This window comes from Schistocerca nitens, chromosome 4, assembly GCF_023898315.1.
Source record: "Schistocerca nitens isolate TAMUIC-IGC-003100 chromosome 4, iqSchNite1.1, whole genome shotgun sequence".
Taxonomy (NCBI): domain Eukaryota; kingdom Metazoa; phylum Arthropoda; class Insecta; order Orthoptera; family Acrididae; genus Schistocerca; species Schistocerca nitens.
In genome coordinates this window covers 717,022,801-717,044,182 of record NC_064617.1, presented here as the reverse complement: position 1 = coordinate 717,044,182, position 21,382 = coordinate 717,022,801, and the positions used below count along the sequence as shown (strand labels likewise).

General features: G+C 41.6%; 1 protein-coding gene across 1 annotated transcript in view; it reads right to left on the bottom strand.

Annotated features, from left to right (window-relative positions):
- The window catches only part of LOC126252533 (cytosolic carboxypeptidase Nna1), a 666,898-nt gene that overhangs the window by 118,087 nt on the left and 527,429 nt on the right, over positions 1–21,382 (bottom strand). The window lies entirely within an intron of this gene.

The following is a 21,382-nucleotide window of genomic DNA, read 5'->3' as shown; positions in this document are numbered from 1 at the left end:
TACAATGAATGGGCACATCCAAGTGAAACGCTTTCCTGATGAAAATCTGCACCCTATTGACTTTATTCACCAATGTAAGGATATGTTTGTTGTAGGAATGTCTGATAACATAAAAATTAAGTTAGTAAAACGGTTTCTAGAAGGGGAGGCCCTATCCTGGGCAAATGAGAATAATGATTCTTGGAATACGTTTGAAGAGTTTGAAGCTAAATTTATTTGTAAATTTTGGTCACAGTCCATACAAGCCAGATTAAAGTCAGAATTTCTAAATGGACCAGTGTATAGAGGGAAAGTAGGGGGAATGCAAAAATTTTGCAGAGATCAATTGAAAAAACTTGCTCACTTGAATAACTCTTTTGATATTATGACACAAATTGATGTTTTAAAAAGAAGATTACCAGAGAGACTGCAGTGGGAATTGGTCCATGGACCAGACGATTCAATGGAAGAGTTCCTGAAATTTGTAGATAGATTAGATAGGGCCTTGGAGAGAGAAAATAACCAAAGTTTTAGCTCTGGCAACAACCAGTATGGGGGGTGGAACAGGAATGTAAATAGAGATTATTATTGGAGGAGAGACTTTGAAAATTCTGGAAATAATGCTCCAAATAGGGGAGATAGGAGATATGAAAATGATTTCAGAAACAATACGCAGGAGGGAGGATGGAGGAGAGATAACAGGAATGATAGAAATAGGTATTGGGGAAGAGAACAAGATAGAAGGAGGTTTGTTGAAACTAGTGAACAAAACAACAGCTACAAACGGACAGACCGAGGAAACCAGCCGGGAAACGGTGGACAGTCCCACTAGATGTCCGTAGTTTTGGGGCTAGACAATATTATGACAGGACAACACATAACCGAAACTGGAAAAGGAGAGGATACAATGTAAAGAGTAAATACCATGAGAATACTGATGTTGTTAGAATGAATAAATTAGAATTTAATAAAAGGTTTTGGGATACTATGAGTAAAAGTGATACAGTTAATAAAAACTGTGTTCAAGCACAGGTAGTTAGTGAAAGTGCAGAAGTTGAAGGTATTGCAGAGTTCCATAGTTGGGCTGAAAAGGATACTGGTGTGAATAACAAGTCAGACACACCACAAGTAGAATCTATTTTGGGGGGTTTATTTGATAAGAAGGGGGATGACGATGTGTTTAATGGAGCCAAAGACTCAATTGCTGAGATTCAGATACATAGGGGGGAAACTGAAGATGGGGTTGTTGTGGAGGGGGAGGAAGAAGTAATAGAGGGACATTTAAATAATGATCCTAAATCAAGTGATGTTATTGATGAGAGTGTGAAGGAAGAAATAAAAGTATTTGCAGAATTGAAAAGTGATTATGTGGTAAAGGTAAGTGATGTGACGAAAATGGGTAATAATGAGGTTAATTTAAGTGAAATGCAGACTAGGGAATGTGTATCTGAGGACAAGCTATTGCCTATTGGGAACTATGAAATGCTAATCTATGAGAATGGTAATAAGAATAATATTAAAGAAAATATAAAGGGATGGAATGTAAATGTGTGTTTTCAAGAAAAAGGGGAAAAGTTTTTAGAAGTTTTGTGGAACAACTATGGAAACTGTATAAACAAAGATGCCTTTTGGAAAGAATTAGCAAAGGTAAGTGCAACCTTGTATCCTATATGGTGGATAAAAATCCGTAGTGGACTTTATAAAAAAGGGGGTGAAAACAGTAGGTTGTTAAGTGACAACACAGTGTTAAAAGGAACAGATGAAAACAAAGGTTTATGTTTAAATGTCAATGCTTTGCAAACAGAGAGGGATGTGTCTAAGCGTAGGAAAAAGACATTAGACTTAGGAACTAAAGGAATTGAAAATGATCTATTGTTTGAAAATACTGAAGTAGACAAAGATGTTGAGCTAGGTTATCTATATGTTAAAGTAAACATTGACATTTGTCCATTTGAAATAAAAGAAAGCCCACATCCTAATGCGTATAGACTTATCTTTCCCAGATCAAGAAGGTTATATGGATTAAGAAACATCACTGAATTCAAACCATATAAACATGATTAAGCACATTTCCCTTTTTGAATACAGTCACTTACCCATTTTCCGTAAAGCATGTTATCAGCGAAAGATTTTCACTGGGTGTGTCAAATAGCAACTACCACTACAGACCCTGGAAAAGTTCCAGATGTCTGAGACAATGTTTTTATATTTTTTATTGTCACTATTGAATATTAAATATTGTGATATCTTCTTTACTTGCAATGGGCAAAGAGGTGACAAACATTTATTACTTTCTTTTTGTATTAGTGAATATGGGACATACTTGCACCAAATATAAAAGACAATGTAAAAAAATTGTTGTGCAAGACCCATCATTTTGTTACTATTCTTTTCTTAGGCATAAGATTTGTGTACAATTTTCTACAGCTAATCAGACGTTCACCAAGTTTGATGTTCGTGTTATGTTGTGACCAAATTAAGTGTGCAATTTTGGTATTAATATGTTCTTGTACTATCTTGACTACGTGTCTCAATGGGAGACAAGTTTTTTAAATATTTTCTTTTTTTTTAAATGCATATGATATTCATACATGTGACTTCTCTAGTGTTTGTGTTTATATATCATGTCCATACTTATAATTATGTTCTTTGTTTTCATTTCCTTTATGTGGCTCAAAACGAGCAGACAGTTGCAAAATTTTGCTATGGACATCTGACCTGTCCATCTATGTAATATATTTATGTTCCTTCTATTATCTTGATTAATCTGTGACTCAATGAGAACTGACTTTGAAATAATTTACATATATTTTTTATATATCTTAAAATCGCATGTGATATATTTGTGTCTGTTTTTGATCATTTTCCATATGGCTCACTGGGAGCAAAGATTAACAATTTTTTTACTTTCATATATTACTAAATATTTTCATTATGCTGTCATACTGAGAGCCATAACACAAAGTGCATGTGAAACAACACAACTAAAATATTTGAAGGAAAAAGTCATTTTGAAATGGTGTAACGGTCATTGTATACATACACATTATGCATAGTAATTGACACATTTGTCCTAGTCGGCTAATATCATTAACATTCTGTAAATGATATTACCCGAGGGGGGTATTGTAACGGAACATATTAAAGGCTTTACTTTACCGAAGTATGCGATCCCTTCCAAATTCAACCAGTTTAACGAGTATTTATGATTATAGAAAAGTTATTGTGTATGTTAACAATGATTGCACAACATGTCTCCATAAACAGTCAACCCATTAAATTATACTGAATAACTGACCCACACAAAAGTTAATATCACTTGATCACTGATACAGCAAATGTCATCATGGAAAAACACTAAGTTTATCTTAAATAATTAATATGAAGTACGAAAAATAGTGGCCAACTTAGGTATTTTAGATCTCCTTAAATAAAAATCATCCAGTGAATCCTATTTGTTCACTAGGAGCGTTTTCACTCAGTATTCACGTAATCAATCCTATTTTAGACGAAAACCAATGTAATTCTTCATAATTCATGTTACTTACTTATTTATGCAAATTAGAGAAGTCAGTTGACAAACTTCTAAAAAACGGCCTTTTTGTAACAAAGAATTATTCTGTCAAGTCAACAAATCTGTCTGTCATTTTAATAACATGTTAAATTATGTCACTCGATGCAAATTAATAACTTTTCTGCACAAATTATGATAACAGATGTACATGTGACTCATAAACTATATCTCTTTTTAGTAGTTCTTTGACAATGTTATAAATACAAGCAGCAAGAAGGGTCGAAGAACAGTCGGAGGCAGTAAGGCAGTCGGAATGTCACTTTGGTGAAGTGTGTTTCTGTGTTATTGTTTGGCAAAACAAGGCAAAGAACATGTAAAGGAAGTACTACTTTGTGTTGTGTTATGGTCTTTGGTGGACAGTGGAGTTAATATGGCCACTAAAGTAATAAATATTTGATGTTTACATACGTGTTGGTTTCGCTCGTTCTTTATCATCAAAAGCACATGAAAAACACGGGACCTCATGTTTTTTAACCCTAGACAACCAGATTTAGAGCCAGCATCAGCATCGAGACACAGCAGCGATCCAGCAAGCAGCAGCGATTACTACAATACAATACATTGTAATGGCGCCAACCTAACATCAAGTGCTAACAAGCTCCGTAAATTGGAGTGAAATAGTGCATTTACAGCAATTAGCAAGATATCAACAACTTAGGCGGACCATTACAACATGACATCCTGGTTCATTCCCAATTTGTTTTAAAATAGTAATGTTTCACAAAAAATAGCTAATCACAGCCTATCTTCAAATTAAATGTTAACATCTAACTCATCACATTCTAGAAAAATATTAGAACTGGAAAGTCATATTGACCATATAATAAGTAAATTATGCATGTTTGTACTTTCAGTGCATAAATTATCTAATGCTACTTACTAAGATGAATGAAAAATAGCATACATATTCCATTTTGAATTGGTAACAAGATGAACATTTGCAGCAGGTTGGGGGTCCAATAATTGCTACTGAGTGGTGGGAGCCAAACTGGTGATTGCCAGGAGGCACTTGATTCTCACTTGGGGGAATACTGGTTTCATAAGATGCTTAGGGAGATAGAAACAGTTAATGATCAAACCAGTTTTTTATTATTTCATCTGATCTAGACAATTACATGGGTGCACCTTCATCTCTGATGGAGTTTAGCACTTTTCCATAACATTTCCTGTCGGCAAAGAAGGCAAGGTAGGTGTAAAAACCAGCCTGCAGCATATGCTTGCTGCCAGAGACGTGGAATGTTGAGCTTGGCATTGCTGACACACTGGAAGCAGCATCAGCAAGGATAGTCATGGCACCGTATCTGAACTGGAAGCCAGTAGAAAAACAGTGAGGGCACCTTACATTGTTACCAGAAGAGTCTTAGTGATGTGACAGCAAGTAGTTCCACCCGGGGAGGTGAACCATGCGGCACTGTATATGGATGCAGTGTCTCCCCAGTGTTAAGGAGCTGGCTTGTCATACATTCACAGCAGATATGTCAGCAAGTGGGCTCACGGCAACTGCAACAGGATGTTGGGTGCCAAGGAGCCTGGGTGTCATGATTCATGGCCTGTGATAGCAGTGGCAACTGCATCATGGTCACTGCATATTCCATGGCTGTGTCCAACCCAGGCTAGGTACAGCAACAAGCAACATTGCCCAGCTGTCTGGAATGATGATGGGCTGATCCTGAGGGTTTAAATACCACTGTCAGGTGCTAACCATGTGAAAGAAGCTGTGTTTCTGTGGCACACAGAAATGTTTTGAAGAGAGGCCAGTGTTCTGTGACTGGCTGTCATCACACCCAAGGACGTTGAACTGCAAATACTTCCTGAAGGTTGGTCAGTGTGCCAGACCATTGAATCATGGTAGTCCAGCAGCATGGAAGTGCCTCGTTATTACTGCATCAGCAGGTCAATGATTGGGGCTGATGGAGACAGTTGAGAATGTCCTAGATTCAGTACTTGGCTGCTGCTGTGGCTCCTTCTGCTACACTTACAACGTGTGTTGATCCTTGATGAGTGTGGCAAATAGCCTGACACCATGTCTCCTGGTGTGTTGACCTCTAAGCCTGAACATGTCAGGGGATGTGCAGGCTGTGTGCCATTGCTGCAGCTACTTTGTCAAGGGAAGTCTTGCAGACTGCATCTTGCCCCAGTGACAGAGAGCAAAGGAGTTTTCCATATGAAACTCAGCACTGTTGGGGATGGCTGCACTCAGTGCTGCAAGCTCTTAAAGGGGGCAGAGTTCTGAACTGCCTAAGCACCTGAGCAATCAAATGGTAAGCACTGTGCTGACCAATATGGGCCGGATGTCATACTACTACCCAGCTGTTTGACAATGACAGGCTGGATAGAGGCATTTTAAATGCAACTGTCTGGTGCTGACTGTGGAAGCTGTTGTGTTTCTATGTCACTCAGGAGCATCTCAAACAGGAGCCTGTGACATGTTCTTGGCTGTTGCTGGAACATGGTGGATGGAACCATGGAAACTTCCTGTAGATTGGCCAGTGTCCCAGGCCATTGACTTGCTGTAGTCCGGCGGCACAGTAGTGCTTAGGTCCTGCTCTGTTGGCAGGTCAACAGCTGTGGCTGTTGTGATGTCATAGATTTGGTACTCAGCTGCAGCTGTTGCTTGTTCCATTCTGCATTATACTGTGAGGAACATCAAGAAACATATTGTCCCTACTGAAGCTCCAGGCAGAAAGAAACACATATTGAGCCATACGTGTGACACATCCACAAGGAACTCACATAATCAATTATTTGCTGTATAAAGTGTAAGCAGAAATTCCATTACTAATACTACAAATAGAGTGAAAAATTGGAAATGGATTCAGTGTTTTCGTAATGCATATCACGATCTGGACCCTGTGAAAACCTGTAACTGTGAATGCGAAGAATTAAAGAAGGTGCTCAAAACTGTACAAGAGGATCTTATGAAGGTGAATTCAGTGATATGTACACTCACTAACGACTTACAGAGACAATAATCGTGTAGTAAACATGTTTACAACAGTGTAGAAAAGGGACAAGTGAACATAAACAACAAAATGGAAGTGTCTGTACTAAATCATGATGTTCCACACAGAGTGTATAATGCTGGATAACGGATGCCAGTAACCACAATCACAAATGAAAGCAAGTCTACAAGTGACTTCTTGGAAAAGCAATACATAGTCGCAGTAAAACAGTCACTAAGACAAAAACCGAAAATATACATTGCCTCTGATAGCCATGGCAGAAGATGCACTGAAAACATGATAAATCTAGCTAGAAACAATTATGAAATTGAAGGAAAGGTAATGCCTGGAGCTCCAATGAGTGAGATACTTAAAAAATGCAGTGGCTTACATAAACTAAATAAAGAAGACTATGCTGTTATTTGGGCTGGTGCTAATGATGTAGCAAAAAATGAAGCCAACATGGCACTTCATTCACTGCAAAAAGCACTGTCAGACCTACAAAATACAAACGTGATAGTAGTGGGAGTTCCTCACAGAGATGACCTGGCTGACTGGTCTTGTGTAAATCAAGAAATCAACAGCACAAATAGAAAATAAACAAAATAATACTAGGCTCTCAAAATGCAAACTTCGTTAATACACCTAACAGCATACCACGCATGGGCTGCATCTGAATGCAACAGACAAGGAACTTATGGCAAAATGGATTCTAGAGTTAGTGAACATGAAGAATAAGGATAACAAACCAAGGATTGAACTCAAGTGGAGGGGCACAACTGCAAATAATGAACTAATGACTGTAGCTTTAGCAAATAAACCAGCAGCATGTGCAGGTCAAAAGAAGATGTCCCACAAGCAGCCAATCCAGATATCAACTAATGAAAAAAATATTCCAAAGAGCCCTTTGGGAATGGAAACACAAATATGGACACTAAATAAACCTGCACTATGTATAGATGAAAATAAGACTTCCTACAAGCAGTCAATGCAGATGTCAGAAAGAAGAATAAATAAGAATCGATCACGAGCAAAGAAAATTCCAACATGCTGTGTACGTAGATCAACATGCAGAAAGAAGCCACTGCAGAGAAATCATGATTTTTGGTGGGATCAGACATGCTGCAACACCACGTAAAAGAGACAGTGAAGATCAATGCTCAGGCAAGTACTACATCATCTTCTTACATTTTAACAAGCAACAAAGGAGACGTATCACTGGAGTAAAGAAAGTAACCAGACCTAATACTCCAAGCAACTGTGTGGGGACGAAGAGTCCCCAAATAAATATGGATAAAGACAAAATATTAACTTAGTTACAAATCGACATCTGTTGCATTAGAAATAAGATTTTAGAATTAGAACATATTTGTAATGATTTGTTTGTGGACGTTATATGTATATCTGAACACCGGCTAACAATTGAGCAAGTAGACGTATTTGTCCCTCAGGGGTATGTTGTGGCTGACATCATGTGTAGAAAGTAGAGAGAGAATGGTGGTGCAGGTATTTTTGTAAGAGAAGAAATGAAATTTTTTAAAACTGATGTAACAACTTATAACTCAGAACTACATGCAGAGTTCAGTTGTGTTAAGCTGCTGGATGAAAACATAATAGTAGTTAGCCTATATAGATCCACAGATGGTGATGTTAACCTAGTTATTGAGAAATTTGAATTATAAATTTAAAAAAAAATTTGAAATTTAAGACAAGAATTTATGTCTGTGGAGGTTTCACCATTGAAATGGCTAACACAAACAATCAAGTCACAAAAATATTTTTGAATGTACTAAGATCATTAAACTTATACTGTACAAATAAGTGTCTTACTCATATGGATGCATGCTTGGACAACATTATAGTTAATTTCATTGAGGAAGATTTTAGAGTCACATTTGCAGGAGGACACTTTGCAGATCATGATCCTTTGCTCCTGACACTTTATAAGAGGCAGCCACCGAACATAACTCTGTACTGGTGAGAGGACAAAAAGAGGAGTACATTACACTGTTGATTGATAAGTTAAGTAAGGAAAAGTGGGGCTGGGTATACAAATGTCAACCAGGGAAATTGGTAACAGAAATAGCCTTTGATAACTTTTTTGAGAAATTTATAGAACTATGGTATTCTCGTTCTCCATTAACAAAAGCTAGAACTACAAGGAAACCTAAAAATAAAATGCTTAACTGGTTTACCAAAGAACTTTCTGAAATTAGGAAAAACTTGCACACATTACACCGGATTTACAAGCATGCCTGTATTCACAGGACTGAGCAGAGAGAGAGTTTATAACTCGTATACTAAATCCAAAAAATTCTACAGAACTAAGCTCCTCCTTGCAAAAAACTAGCATCTGAAAAGTACATAGAAAGTGCTCCCAATAAATGCAAGGCAGCATGGCAAATTATAAATCAAGGTCTCACTCCCAAACCCACTCAAGTGCGTTTGATGGACCTTGAGGTACTAAATAACTTTTTTATTAATTTGGTTAAGGAAATAACAAACAGTATTAAAGAAAGAAGTTCTTCCACAATGGTCCTGCTGGCTACCCCTCTGCCCAAGACCATGTATTTCACTGGAATCCTATCACACCCACTGACATTGTAAAAACTGTTGCCAAATTTTGAAATTCAAAAAGTATGGATTGCTACTGGTTGCCCAATTACATTATTAAAAAAACAATACACTTAATATGCTCACCATTAGCCAGTATTTTCAATAAATGCTTAGAATTTGGAGTTTTTCCTAATACACTCAAGCTATCTAAAATCATCCCAGTTTATAAAAAGGGAAATAAAAACTGTCTGAAAGCTATCGACCAATTTCAATTGTGCCTATATTGTCGAAAATATATGAGGCGCTAATGCACAACCAGCTAAATACCTACTTTGAAGATTGTGTACTTTTTGCTGATGATACAAGTCTCTTTATTAAAGCTCAGAATGAGACTGACCTTAACAGGAAAATTGAAACAACAGCAGTTGAAGCAAGTAAATGGTTCAGGGACAACAATTTATTTGTGAATGAGAAAAAAACATTATGAATGAATTACAGACATGTTTCAAATAATGTGAAGCCCAATATAACTGTGAAGCTAGGCCAACAGAATATACTACAAACGCCAAATACAAAATTCTTAGGAATTTGGTTAGATGAGAATCTTAAGGGGGACAAGCACATAGATGCACTCAATAAAAAGTTGAGGGAATATGGTATAGTTGTAGGTAAACAACTAGAATTCTCTCATATACAGATTTATTCTCACTTAGCTTCTACACAGATACAAGTCCGGAGGCTAACTCTCGTTAGCATCCAACATCCTGCCCCAAAGCCCTCTCCTCAAAGATAGCACACTTGCGCACGGAACAAATATCGATATTTATGGCGCTCTACGCCACATAGCCCCCCCCCCCCCCCCCCCCCCCCCCCCCGCCCAGTATGGAGTACGTCCCTGTGAATGGGGGGGGGGGATGAGAAGTTAGGAAGGTAACGCACAGCTCTTCTGCGTCAGGCGGAAGTGGTCGACGTAGGAGACCAGGGGGTGAAACTCGGTACGTCGACGGTGATGTCAGCAAGCGACGCCGGCGGCTGAAGACGACGTCCCGTCTTGGATTGGAGGTGTAGCACTTCGTCAGCCGGCAGACGGAGAATCACCTTGCCAGAAGGCCTAACAAAGGCACGCAAATTGCCACAAGCAGCACTTCTGCTCAATTTAAAGCAGTGCACCACACGAGATTCTGCACTTCCTCCCTCAGTATTGTCACACGCGAGTACCACACACACCGTATCGCCATCTACGACAACAGATAATTTATGTATGTCATCAGGGTGCACATGTGTTGTGAATTCTTGGATGGCACCTGTACGAGCAATGGTAGGGAGGCAGGGAGGTGTGGGAAAGCCATGGCAGGGGGAAGCATCTGCTAAGAGGGGGGTGGCAGGTGCACTGGACTGCGCAGGAGACAACCTCGGGCGATCAGCTGACAGACGATGGAGCGTGACCGAAGGCAACGAGGAGCCAGCGTGGATTGAACGGCATGACAAAGAGCTGTCACACGAAGATGGTAACACAATGGTAGAATCCGAGTGGTTGGCAGTTCGACTGCGAGGGCTGTGAGGAGTGAAGCCCCGAAAAGATTGGCCACTCGAATTAGATGAACGCGGAAGAGGAGCAGTGCTCAGCAGAGAAGCACGCTGTGGAGAATCAATACCCAAATGCATAGTGTGGGAAGATGGATGGCCGCTCGAAGCAGGAGTGGGAGAAATAGGGGCAGAATCAGGGAGGTTCACCTGAGGCTCAATGAAAGCTGGTTTCACTCGGTTGGGTGAGACCATGGTTACAGAGTCTTTTATGAGGAGATCCATGTTATTCTCAGAGCATTTGACGACCTTGTAAGGACCTGTGTAGGGCGACTGAAGCGGGGCTTTGACTGAGTCATCTCTGAGAAACACGTACTCACAAGAGTCTAGCGTGCGCCGTACGTACACGTGCGGAGGTGTATGAGCAGCTGGAGGTGGCGGCTGAATTTTGCTGCAGTGCAAGAGCACCCGATCGAGACGTGAAGGGAGTTCAGAGGGCCGTGGAAGTGGGGTCGGAGTGACTAATTCTCCAGGCAAAACCAGAGGTTGGCCATACACAAACTCGGCTACGGAACCCTTGAGGTCTTCCTTGAAAGTCGCACGAAGGCCAAGGAGCACGAAGGGCAGTGCCTCGGTCGATAGTGAGTCATGGCAACGCAGGGCAGACTTTAAGGTGCGATGTCATCGCTCAACAAGCCCATTGCTTGGGGGTGGTATGTAGAAGTATGAATTTTGACAATACCACACATTTTACATAAGTCAGAGAAAACTGAAGACTCGAATTGTCGCCCCTGGTCAGTGGTGAGGTAAACAGAAGAGCCAAATCTAGAGATCCACGAATCTAAGAATGCTCGACTTACTGTCTCGGAGGTAATGTTCAGAATAGGCACAGCCTCAGCCCACCGAGTCATCCTGTCAATAGCTGTAAACAAGTAATGGAAACCCTCGGAGGGGGGCAAAGGGCCTACGAGGTCGACATGAACATGGTGAAACCGGCCTGGCGGTTGGACAAAACAGCCAAGGGGTGGAGAAGTGTGCCTGGAAACTTTGTTCTGTTGACACACCATGCATGCCCTTGCCCAAGACTGACAGTCACGGCGCATGTCTCTCCAGACAAACCGTTCAGTTACCAGACGGGTGGAAGCTTTGACACCGGGGTGTGCTAATGTGTGTAGTTTGTCAAAGACCTGGCGTTGAAGGGGCTTAGGAATGAATGGCCGCAACGTACCAGTCGATTCATCACACCACACTAAGTCAGATATGCCAGGGAAAGTAGAGCATACTGGTTGGAGAGAGGAGCTGTGGTCTGAAATTAACTGCATGGTATCGGGGTCTGCCGATTGCAACCGAGGTAGGTCCGTTAAGTCAATTAAGGTTGTGACAGCACCAACACGTGAGAGAAAGTCAGCAACCACATTGTCCGCTCCTCGGATGTAGCGAATGTCATTTGTAAATTGCAAGATGTAATCGATGTGACAAAAGCTTCGTGGGGGCGGATCAGCCGCAGGATTTTTTTATGGCAGGAACCAACGGCTTGTGATCAGTGAGCACATAGAAATCTCGTCCCTCAACATCAGTTCTGAAGTGTCTTATGGCCTCATAAACTGCAAGTAATTCTCTGTCGAATGCTGAGTATTTCTTCTGCGCGTTGTTTAGCTTTTTTGAGAAAAACTGCAGGGGGGTCGTAACATCGTTGTATGTCTGACTCAGTACTGCGCCGATAGCACTGTCACTAGCGTCAGTAGTGATAAACATTGTGGCGTCCGCCCGTGGGTGAGCAATAGTGAGAGCGGAGGCCAACAGCTGTTTGAGTTCATTAAATGCCTTGTCCATGTCTGGTGTCCATGGTACCTGGCGGGTGCCAGAAGTTTGTGGGCCAGCGAGAGCATCTGTGAGAGGAGCCTGCACTGAAGAAGCGGCTGGCAAATGTTTCCGGTAATAATTAACTGTTCCGATGAACCTGCGTAATTCCCTATAGGTCTGAGGGTGTAGCATCTCGAGAACAGGCTTGATCTTGTCCTGTGGTGGTGTCAGACCGTCCGATGACACAACATAACTTAGGAATGTGACGGATGACGGGTGCAATTGAGTCTTTTTATTGTTCAGTTCAATACCAGCGGCTGCTAAAATATCCGTCACGACTTGAACACGCTCCTCACTCTGTTCTAAAGTAGAAGCAAAAACCAATATGTCGTCCATGTGTACGAAACAAAAGTCTAGACAGGATAAAGTTTGATTGATGAAATGCTGCCACGTTTGGGGGGCGTTTTTCAACCCAAACGGCATAAATTTGTATTGGAACAGCCCGAAGGGAGTGGTTATGGCAGTCTTTTCAATGTCCTCCAGAGCCATAGGAATCTGATGAAATGCGTGCTTACAGTCCAAAACAGAGAAGTACTTTGCACCTGCGAACGCATGATTGAAGTCTGCAATGTGTGGAACCGGATATTTATCAATGATGGTGTGGGCATTTAAACGCCTATAGTCTCCGACCATACGCCAAGTACCGTCTTTCTTTTGGTCAAACCGGATAGGACTAGCCCAGCAAACCGGAAGAAGGTTCAATTATTCCCTTTTGTAACAGATCGTCCAATTGTTCTTTTGCAATTTTCATAAATTCCAGCTTGAGGCGGCGTGGGCGTTGCGATATGGGCGGCCCATCGGTTAGACATAACCGATGAACTGTGCCATTAGTGACTACTGCAATACGTGGCACGGCACGACAGTCAGATGTCCGTGAAGCGGAGCAGGCAGTGGCGGACAGGCCAAGCTGTGGCACTGAGGGCATGGAAGTACAGGTGTGCCACCCGCTCGTAGGCTGCGTAAAGACCGCACACGTGTTAACGTGGGCGAGGTTGGTACACTGGTTCTTGGTAGCGGGCCGTGCCGCTACGAGTGCTGTAGGCACAAGTGGGCGTGGCCGGACAGCAGATGGCCATAGTTCATTGCCACGAGCTTGGCAAGTTAATTGTCCATTCGGAACGCAAGGAGCATGAGCACTCGGGCATACCCTATCATTACAAAAGGGGGTGCTGACACAGTTTACAGAGTTCACAACATTGTCGTTAACGTGCGCGGGCACGGGAACACCAGATTGGGACGGACTGACCTTGTCTGTAGCCGACGAGTCGTCTGCTTGTAGTGCCGCGAGGCGTTGTTGTGTGGAGGCCAACTCGTGGTGTATGTCGCAGAGATGCAGCAGCATTTCCTTACGTTCCATCCGCAACTTTGAAGACTTGGCGCACTCCACTAGCCACTTGTTTGTCTGATTGCAGCTCCAAAGATAGGTTTACACACTTCTTAGCACAGCACACATGTTTGGTGTTAGCCGAACTGTCACTCGGCGAAGCGAAAGGAATATGTTTGTTAAGGGAGGGGTAAAACACAGTATTTTGCACAAAATCTAGTGACAACTGATAGTGCTTGAGGAAATCAATTCCGAGAATAGGTTCTTCAATTGTTGACACTAGAAACGTCGACTCCAGCTTGCACTCGGGCGAAAGTTTCGCTGTATACAAAGTGGAACCCGAACACTGTAGGGTAGACAAGTTCACTGCACGAAGTACTGTTTTGTGTGGTTGCACTTTATTGGTTGCTAGGCGAACCAGCAGCAAAGAGACGTCTGCACCAGTGTCTACCAGAAAACATACACCCGATCGTAAATCACGAACATAGACTCGACCACACTTACTGTTATTGTCCGAAACGGAGTGCAACGTGGGATGGTGCCCGTTGTTTACATTGCAGGAGGTGGCACTGTAGCCTACCTGCGGTTGGAGTTTGGGTAAGAACATGGTGACTGGCATTTGCGAGCTTGCTCCCCGAATCTCGCGTGGAAAAACAGTAAGGTTGGGCGGGCCTGTGCTCCTGTGGGTAGTTGCTAGGTGACAGAGTATGTGCCCCAGAGTCTTCCACAGAGGCCAATGCACTGTCGTTGCGGGGAGTTGAAGGTGCAGGCAGGGCGGCTAGCTTAACAAACTTGTTATTAGCAGCACCAGACAAGGGCGTGGCGTCAGAAAGCCTCTTAGTGCGGTCACATCCAGAATGCAGTGCACGGAGCTCACGTTGCCTGGCGGAGTATGCTCTGTCGGCGGCGCGTAAACGTTCATTTACTGGCCTATCTTCATACGTAGAGATTGCAGTCTGGACAGGCAAAGGCAGCTTTTCAGTCCAGATTTCTGCGAGCGTGTCATCAGTCATAACTTGCTCATCAACGAGAAGACGGATGCACCGCCACAGCTGGGACGGAGACCTGTCGCCGAGACACTCTTCATAGATGAGCTGTCGCACATTTTCTCTCCTGGTTTTAGAGACGCACTCCAGTATCATCTGTTTCGCCACAGAGCATACTTCCCTGCTAGGGGGGGGGGGGGGGTGCTTTGACCAGATCATAAATTAACGCGGTCGTGAAGATGGTTCATGAGGCAGGCGAAGCGTGCGTCATCGTCTAAAGCACAGACATTGAATGTTTGCTCAACCGGGTTAAACCAGAACTCCGGGTGAGCAGGTTTGAAGTCTGGTAATTTTGGCAGATTCGGCACTGCAGTCACTGCAGAGGTGCGCCTATTACTTCGGACGGAAGTAGAGCATGCAAAAGATTGCGAGTCCGAATTATTGGCGTCCCGTAATGCGGGACCTTGCCGTTGGTGGGGAGGCTTGCATGCCTCAGCGATACAGATAGCCGTACCGTAGGTGCAACCGCAGCGGAGGAGTATCTGTTGAGAGGCCAGACAAATGTGTGGTTCCTGAAGAGGGGCAGCAGCCTTTTCAGTAGTTGCAAGGGCAACAGTCTGGATGCTTGACTGATCTGGCCTTGTAACAATAACCAAAACGGCCTTGCTGTGCTGGTACTGCGAACGGTTGAAAGCAAGGGGAAACTACGGCCATAATTTTTCCCAAGGGCATGCAGCTTTACTGTATGATTAAATGATGATGGCGTCCTCTTGGGTAAAATATTCCGGAGGTAAAATAGTCCCCCATTCGGATCTCCGGGCGGGGACTACTCAAGAGGATGTCGTTATCAGGAGAAAGAAAACTGGCGTTCTATGGATCGGAGCGTGGAATGTCAGATCCCTTAATCGGGCAGGTAGGTTAGAAAATTTAAAAAGGGAAATGGATAGGTTGAAGTTAGATATAGTGGGAATTAGTGAAGTTCGGTGGCAAGAGGAACAAGACTTCTGGTCAGGTGACTACAGGGTTATAAACACAAAATCAAATAGGGGTAATGCAGGAGTAGGTTTAATAATCAATAGGAAAATAGGAATGCGGGTAAGCTACTACAAACAGCATAGTGAATGCATTATTGTGGCCAAGATAGATACGAAGCCCACACCTACTACAGTAGTACAAGTTTATATGCCAACTAGCTCTGCAGATGACGAAGAAATTGAAGAAATGTATGATGAAATAAAAGAAATTATTCAGATTGTGAAGGGAGACGAAAATTTAATAGTCATGGGTGACTGGAATTCGAGTGTAGGAAAAGGAAGAGAAGGAAACATAGTAGGTGAATATGGATTGGAGCTAAGAAATGAAAGAGGAAGCCGCCTGGTAGAATTTTGCACAGAGCACAACATAATCATAGCTAACACTTGGTTTAAGAATCATGAAAGAAGGTTGTATACATGGAAGAACCCTGGAGATACTAAAAGGTATCAGATAGATTATATAATGGTAAGACAGAGGTTTAGGAACCAGGTTTTAATTGTAAGACATTTCCAGGGGCAGATGTGGACTCTGACCACAATTTATTGGTTATGACCTGTAGATTAAAACTGAAGAAACTGCAAAAAGGTGGGAATTTAAGGAGATGAGACCTGGATAAACTGAAAGAACCAGAGGTTGTACAGAGTTTCAGGGAGAGCATAAGGGAACAATTGACAGGAATGGGGGAAAGAAATACAGTAGAAGAAGAATGGGTAGCTTTGAGGGATGAAGTAGCGAAGGCAGCAGAGGATCAAGTAGGTAAAAAGACGAGGGCTAGTAGAAATCCTTGGGTAACAGAAGAAATATTGAATTTAATTGATGAAAGGAGAAAATATAAAAATGCAGTAAATGAAGCAGGCAAAAAGGAATACAAACGTCTCAAAAATGAAATCGACAGGAAGTGCAAAATGGCTAAGCAGGGATGGCTAGAGGACAAATGTAAGGATGTAGAGGCCTATCTCACTAGGGGTAAGATAGATACTGCCTACAGGAATATTAAAGAGACCTTTGGAGATAAGAGAACCACTTGTATGAATATCAAGAGCTCAGATGGAAATCCAGTTCTAAGCAAAGAAGGGAAAGCAGAAAGGTGGAAGGAGTATATAGAGAGTCTATACAAGGGCGATGTACTTGAGGACAATATTATGGAAATGGAAGAGGATGTAGATGAAGATGAAATGGGAGATAAGATACTGCGTGAAGAGTTTGACAGAGCACTAAAAGACCTGAGTCGAAACAAGGCCCCCGGAGAAGACAACATTCCATTGGAACTACTGACGGCCTTGGGAGAGCCAGTCCTGACAAAACTCTACCATCTGGTGAGCAAGATGTATGAAACAGGCGAAATACCCTCAGACTTCAAGAAGAATATAATAATTCCAATCTCAAAGAAATCAGGTGTTGACAGATGTGAAAATTACCGAACTATCAGTTTAATAAGTCACAGCTGCAAAATACTAACACGAATTCTTTACAGATGAATGGAAAAACTAGTAGAATCCAACCTCGGGGAAGATCAGTTTGGATTCCATAGAAACACTGGAACACGTGAGGCAATACTCACCTTACGACTAATCTTAGAAGAAAGATTAAGGAAAGGCAAACCTATGTTTCTAGCATTTGTAGACTTAGAGAAAGCTTTTGACAATGTTGACTGGAATACTCTCTTTCAAATTCTAAAGGTGGCAGGGGTAAAATACAGGGAGCGAAAGGCTATTTACAATTTGTACAGAAACCAGATGGCAGTTATAAGAGTCGAGGGACATGAAAGGGAAGCAGTGGTTGGGAAGGGAGTAAGACAGGGTTGTAGCCTCTCCCTGATGTTGTTCAATCTGTATATTGAGCAAGCAGTAAAGGAAACAAAAGAAAAATTCGGAGTAGGTATTAAAAATCATGGAGAAGAAATAAAAATTTTGAGGTTCGCCGATGACATTGTAATTCTGTCAGAGACAGCAAAGGACTTGGAAGAGCAGTTGAATGGAATGGACAGTGTCTTGAAAGGAGGATATAAGATGAACATCAACAACAGCAAAACAAGGATAATGGAATGTAGTCGAATTAAGTTGGGTGATGCTGAGGGCATTAGATTAGGAAATGAGACACTTAAAGTAGTAAAGGAGTTTTGCTATTTGGGGAGCAAAATAACTGATGATGGTCGAAGTAGAGAGGATATAAAATGTAGACTGGCAATGGCAAGGAAAGCGTTTCTGAAGAAGAGAAATTTGTTAACATCGAGTATAGATTTAAGTGTCAGGAAGTCATTTCTGAAAGTATTTGTATGGAGTGTAGCCATGTATGGAAGTGAAACATGGACAATAAATAGTTTGGACAAGAAGAGAATAGAAGCTTTCGAAATGTGGTGCTACAGAAGAATGCTGAAGATTAGATGGGTAGATCACATAACTAATGAGGAAGTATTTAATAGGATTGGGGAGAAGAGAAGTTTGTGGCGCAAATTGACCAAAAGAAGGGATCGATTGGCAGGACATGTTCTGAGGCATCAAGGGATCACCAAATTAGTATTGGAGGGCAGCGTGGAGGGTAAAAATCGTAGAGGGAGACCAAGAGATGAATACACTAGGCAGATTCAGAAGGATGTAGGTTGCAGTAGGTACTGGGAGATGAAAAAGCTTGCACAGGATAGAGTAACATGGAGAGCTGCATCAAACCAGTCTCAGGACTGAAGACCACAACAACAACAATGCGGGAATCGCGAAATTCACTTGACGCCAGGGGGGCGGCTGAGAAGCGACGGACGCTCGAACGGTGTGAGGATCGTAGTCAAAATGTGCATTCTCATTGACGTGGTAGCTCGGATAGAAGCCACAAGTGCTTAAGTACGCCGGTGAATGTCCGTTATGCACACAGTATTCACTCAACCGTGAGTGGTGCGGCTGGTTGTAGATGTCGGAGTAATTACTGTCCAGCACAGAATTGTTGACCTGATTAGCGGCAACACAAGGATCCCGCACACGTCCACTAGGACGCACCCTCGGTGTGATATTTGCTGTTTGGCGAGCATTGAACACCTGTTGACTAGCCGGCGCGGAAGGATACACCCGTGGCGGGAGCTGATTCGAGTTTGAATTTACTACTGGATTTTCCAAAGTAGCAAAACGTCGCTCGAAGCCATGAACTGTATTGAATTGTGTGTTCGACACAGGAGTAGGAATGTTCCGACCAACACTCTGTGGAGAACACGTGGGAAGGTCCAGGCTAACAAAGCCAGAGTCCACGACCATGGGCGGTTGGAAGAAACTGGCGGCACTCGATGAATTCCACTGCATGTTCTGGCTGAAGGATTCCGAAGATTCTTGCGGCATGTCCACTATGACAGCAGGAGTGCTGGAGAGATGTTGCTGGAATCTGGGCGGCGGTGAATGCTGAAAGGCCATTGTCTGGAGCTGAACAAAGGCCCTCGCGATCGCGGAGAAACCCGACGCTGTAGGCACGTAAATAACCTTCGGGCGGTAACTCGGACACGTATTACACAAAAACAGGGTCACCAGTGAGGGAATATGGTATAGTTGTAGGTAAACAACTAGAATTCTCTCATATACAGATTTATTCTCACTTAGCTTCTACACAGATACAAGTCCGGAGGCTAACTCTCGTTAGCGTCCAACATCCTGCCCCAAAGCCCTCTCCTCAAAGATAGCACACTTGCGCACAGAACAAATATCAATATTTATGGCGCTCTATGCCACAAAGTTAAGTAAATGTTGCTATGTATTTAGAATGCTCAAAAATTGCTGCAGTGATCAAACAGTATTGTGTACATATTATGCATTTATGCATAGTCTTTTGCGATATGGTGTCATATTTTGGGGCAATTCAAGTCAGGCAAAACGCTCCTTTATTATTCAAAAAAGAGCGATAAGAATCATAAAAGGAGCTGCACCTAGAGATCCATGTAGGGAATTTTTCAAGGGATATAAAATCATGACTCTTCCATCCATTTACATCTATGAAAGTATATGCTTTCTGAAGTCTCATCCCCAATTTTCTTCTTTAAACAGTAAGTTCCATGACTATACAACAAGACAGAGTAATGAATTTCACAGAGAAGTGCAAAAGAAAGCCCAGTACAACAAGAGTGCAATATACCACCCGAAAATTCTCTATAGTGCTCTTCCCTTAAAAATAAAAAGGATCCAGAAGCTGAGCAGTTTTAAAAGTGAACTCAAAAGAATGTCAATTAGTAATAGTTTTTACAGTGTTAGTGAATACATGAATTCTTCAGAAAGATAGCGTGCCTTCACCTATCTTATAAGTTACTCATATACAAACTTGTGTCATGGGGTAGACTCTTTTATGTACACGCAAAAATTAATTAATATGTCAATACAGAGTGTTATAATCATTGTTTCTTGTTGCTGTCCATTATACACAGAATATATGTAACTTATTTGTGTCCTATATTGTTACAAATTTATGTCATGTAAGCTATAATTGTCTTGCCCATATATTTAATTCAGATTGTTCACTGATATTTTTTACATAATATATTGTTATTCGTATTTTTTCTGTATGTAACATATGACAAATCCCATACCATTGTACATGATAAAACGGGTGCTCAATAAATCAATCAGTCAATCTTGACTTACTTTGTAACTTTCAGTTTGGATTTCACAAGGAAAAAAACACAACTGCTATTGTTTTAGAAATCATTGATTGAACATTATCTGCTACTGAAAAAAAAAAAAAAAAAAAAAAAAAAAAAAAAAAAAATGTATCACTTGTATTATGTGACTTAAGCAAGGCATTTGAATGCATTCCTGTTGACATCCTACTAAAAAATTGGAATACTATCGGTTGCAAGAGAACACTTTAGCCATCATCACTTATTACTTGAACAACAGGAAACAATTCGTTTCAGTCAGGAATATGCATTCTTCTTTGCTCGAGATAGACACAGGTGTTCCCCAAGGATCTATCCTTGGACCCCTCTTTTTCGTTGTTGCAATGACCTGCCTTACAACATACCTCATTCTGTCATATGTTACACAGATGATACTACACTGTTTACCTCTCATCAGAACATCTCTGAACTCAATTACATAACAAAAGAATCTCTTGACATAGCTTTGGACTGGTTTACTGATAATAAACTCTTATGTACTCCAGATAAAACACAACAGCTCATACTAGGCATGACAAAGGATATAGAAACTAAATATCAGTAAAACTTCTAGGTATTCACATTGACCCCAAACTTAATTGGCAAGAACATATCAATCATGTCTGCAAAAAGATATCTCGGGTATCATACCTCTTTTTGAAACTAAGGGACATGGTACACATGGATTACCTTCGGATGACATACTTTGAACTTTTCCAATCACATATATCATATGGCCTTATTATATGGGGACATTCTCCCCATGTCGATAACATTTTAAAAATACAAAAGAAACTTTTGCGTTTAATTTGTAAGATAGGTCATTTGGAACATTGTCGTCCACTCTTCACCAGGTTCAAAATACTTACAGTTGTATATAGATATACGTAGGTACAGGTTATCAATGACTGGAAATTCTCACAAAGTAAACCCACTCAGAATTATCAATAAGTTGCCAGTCTTTGCTCACACCATGGA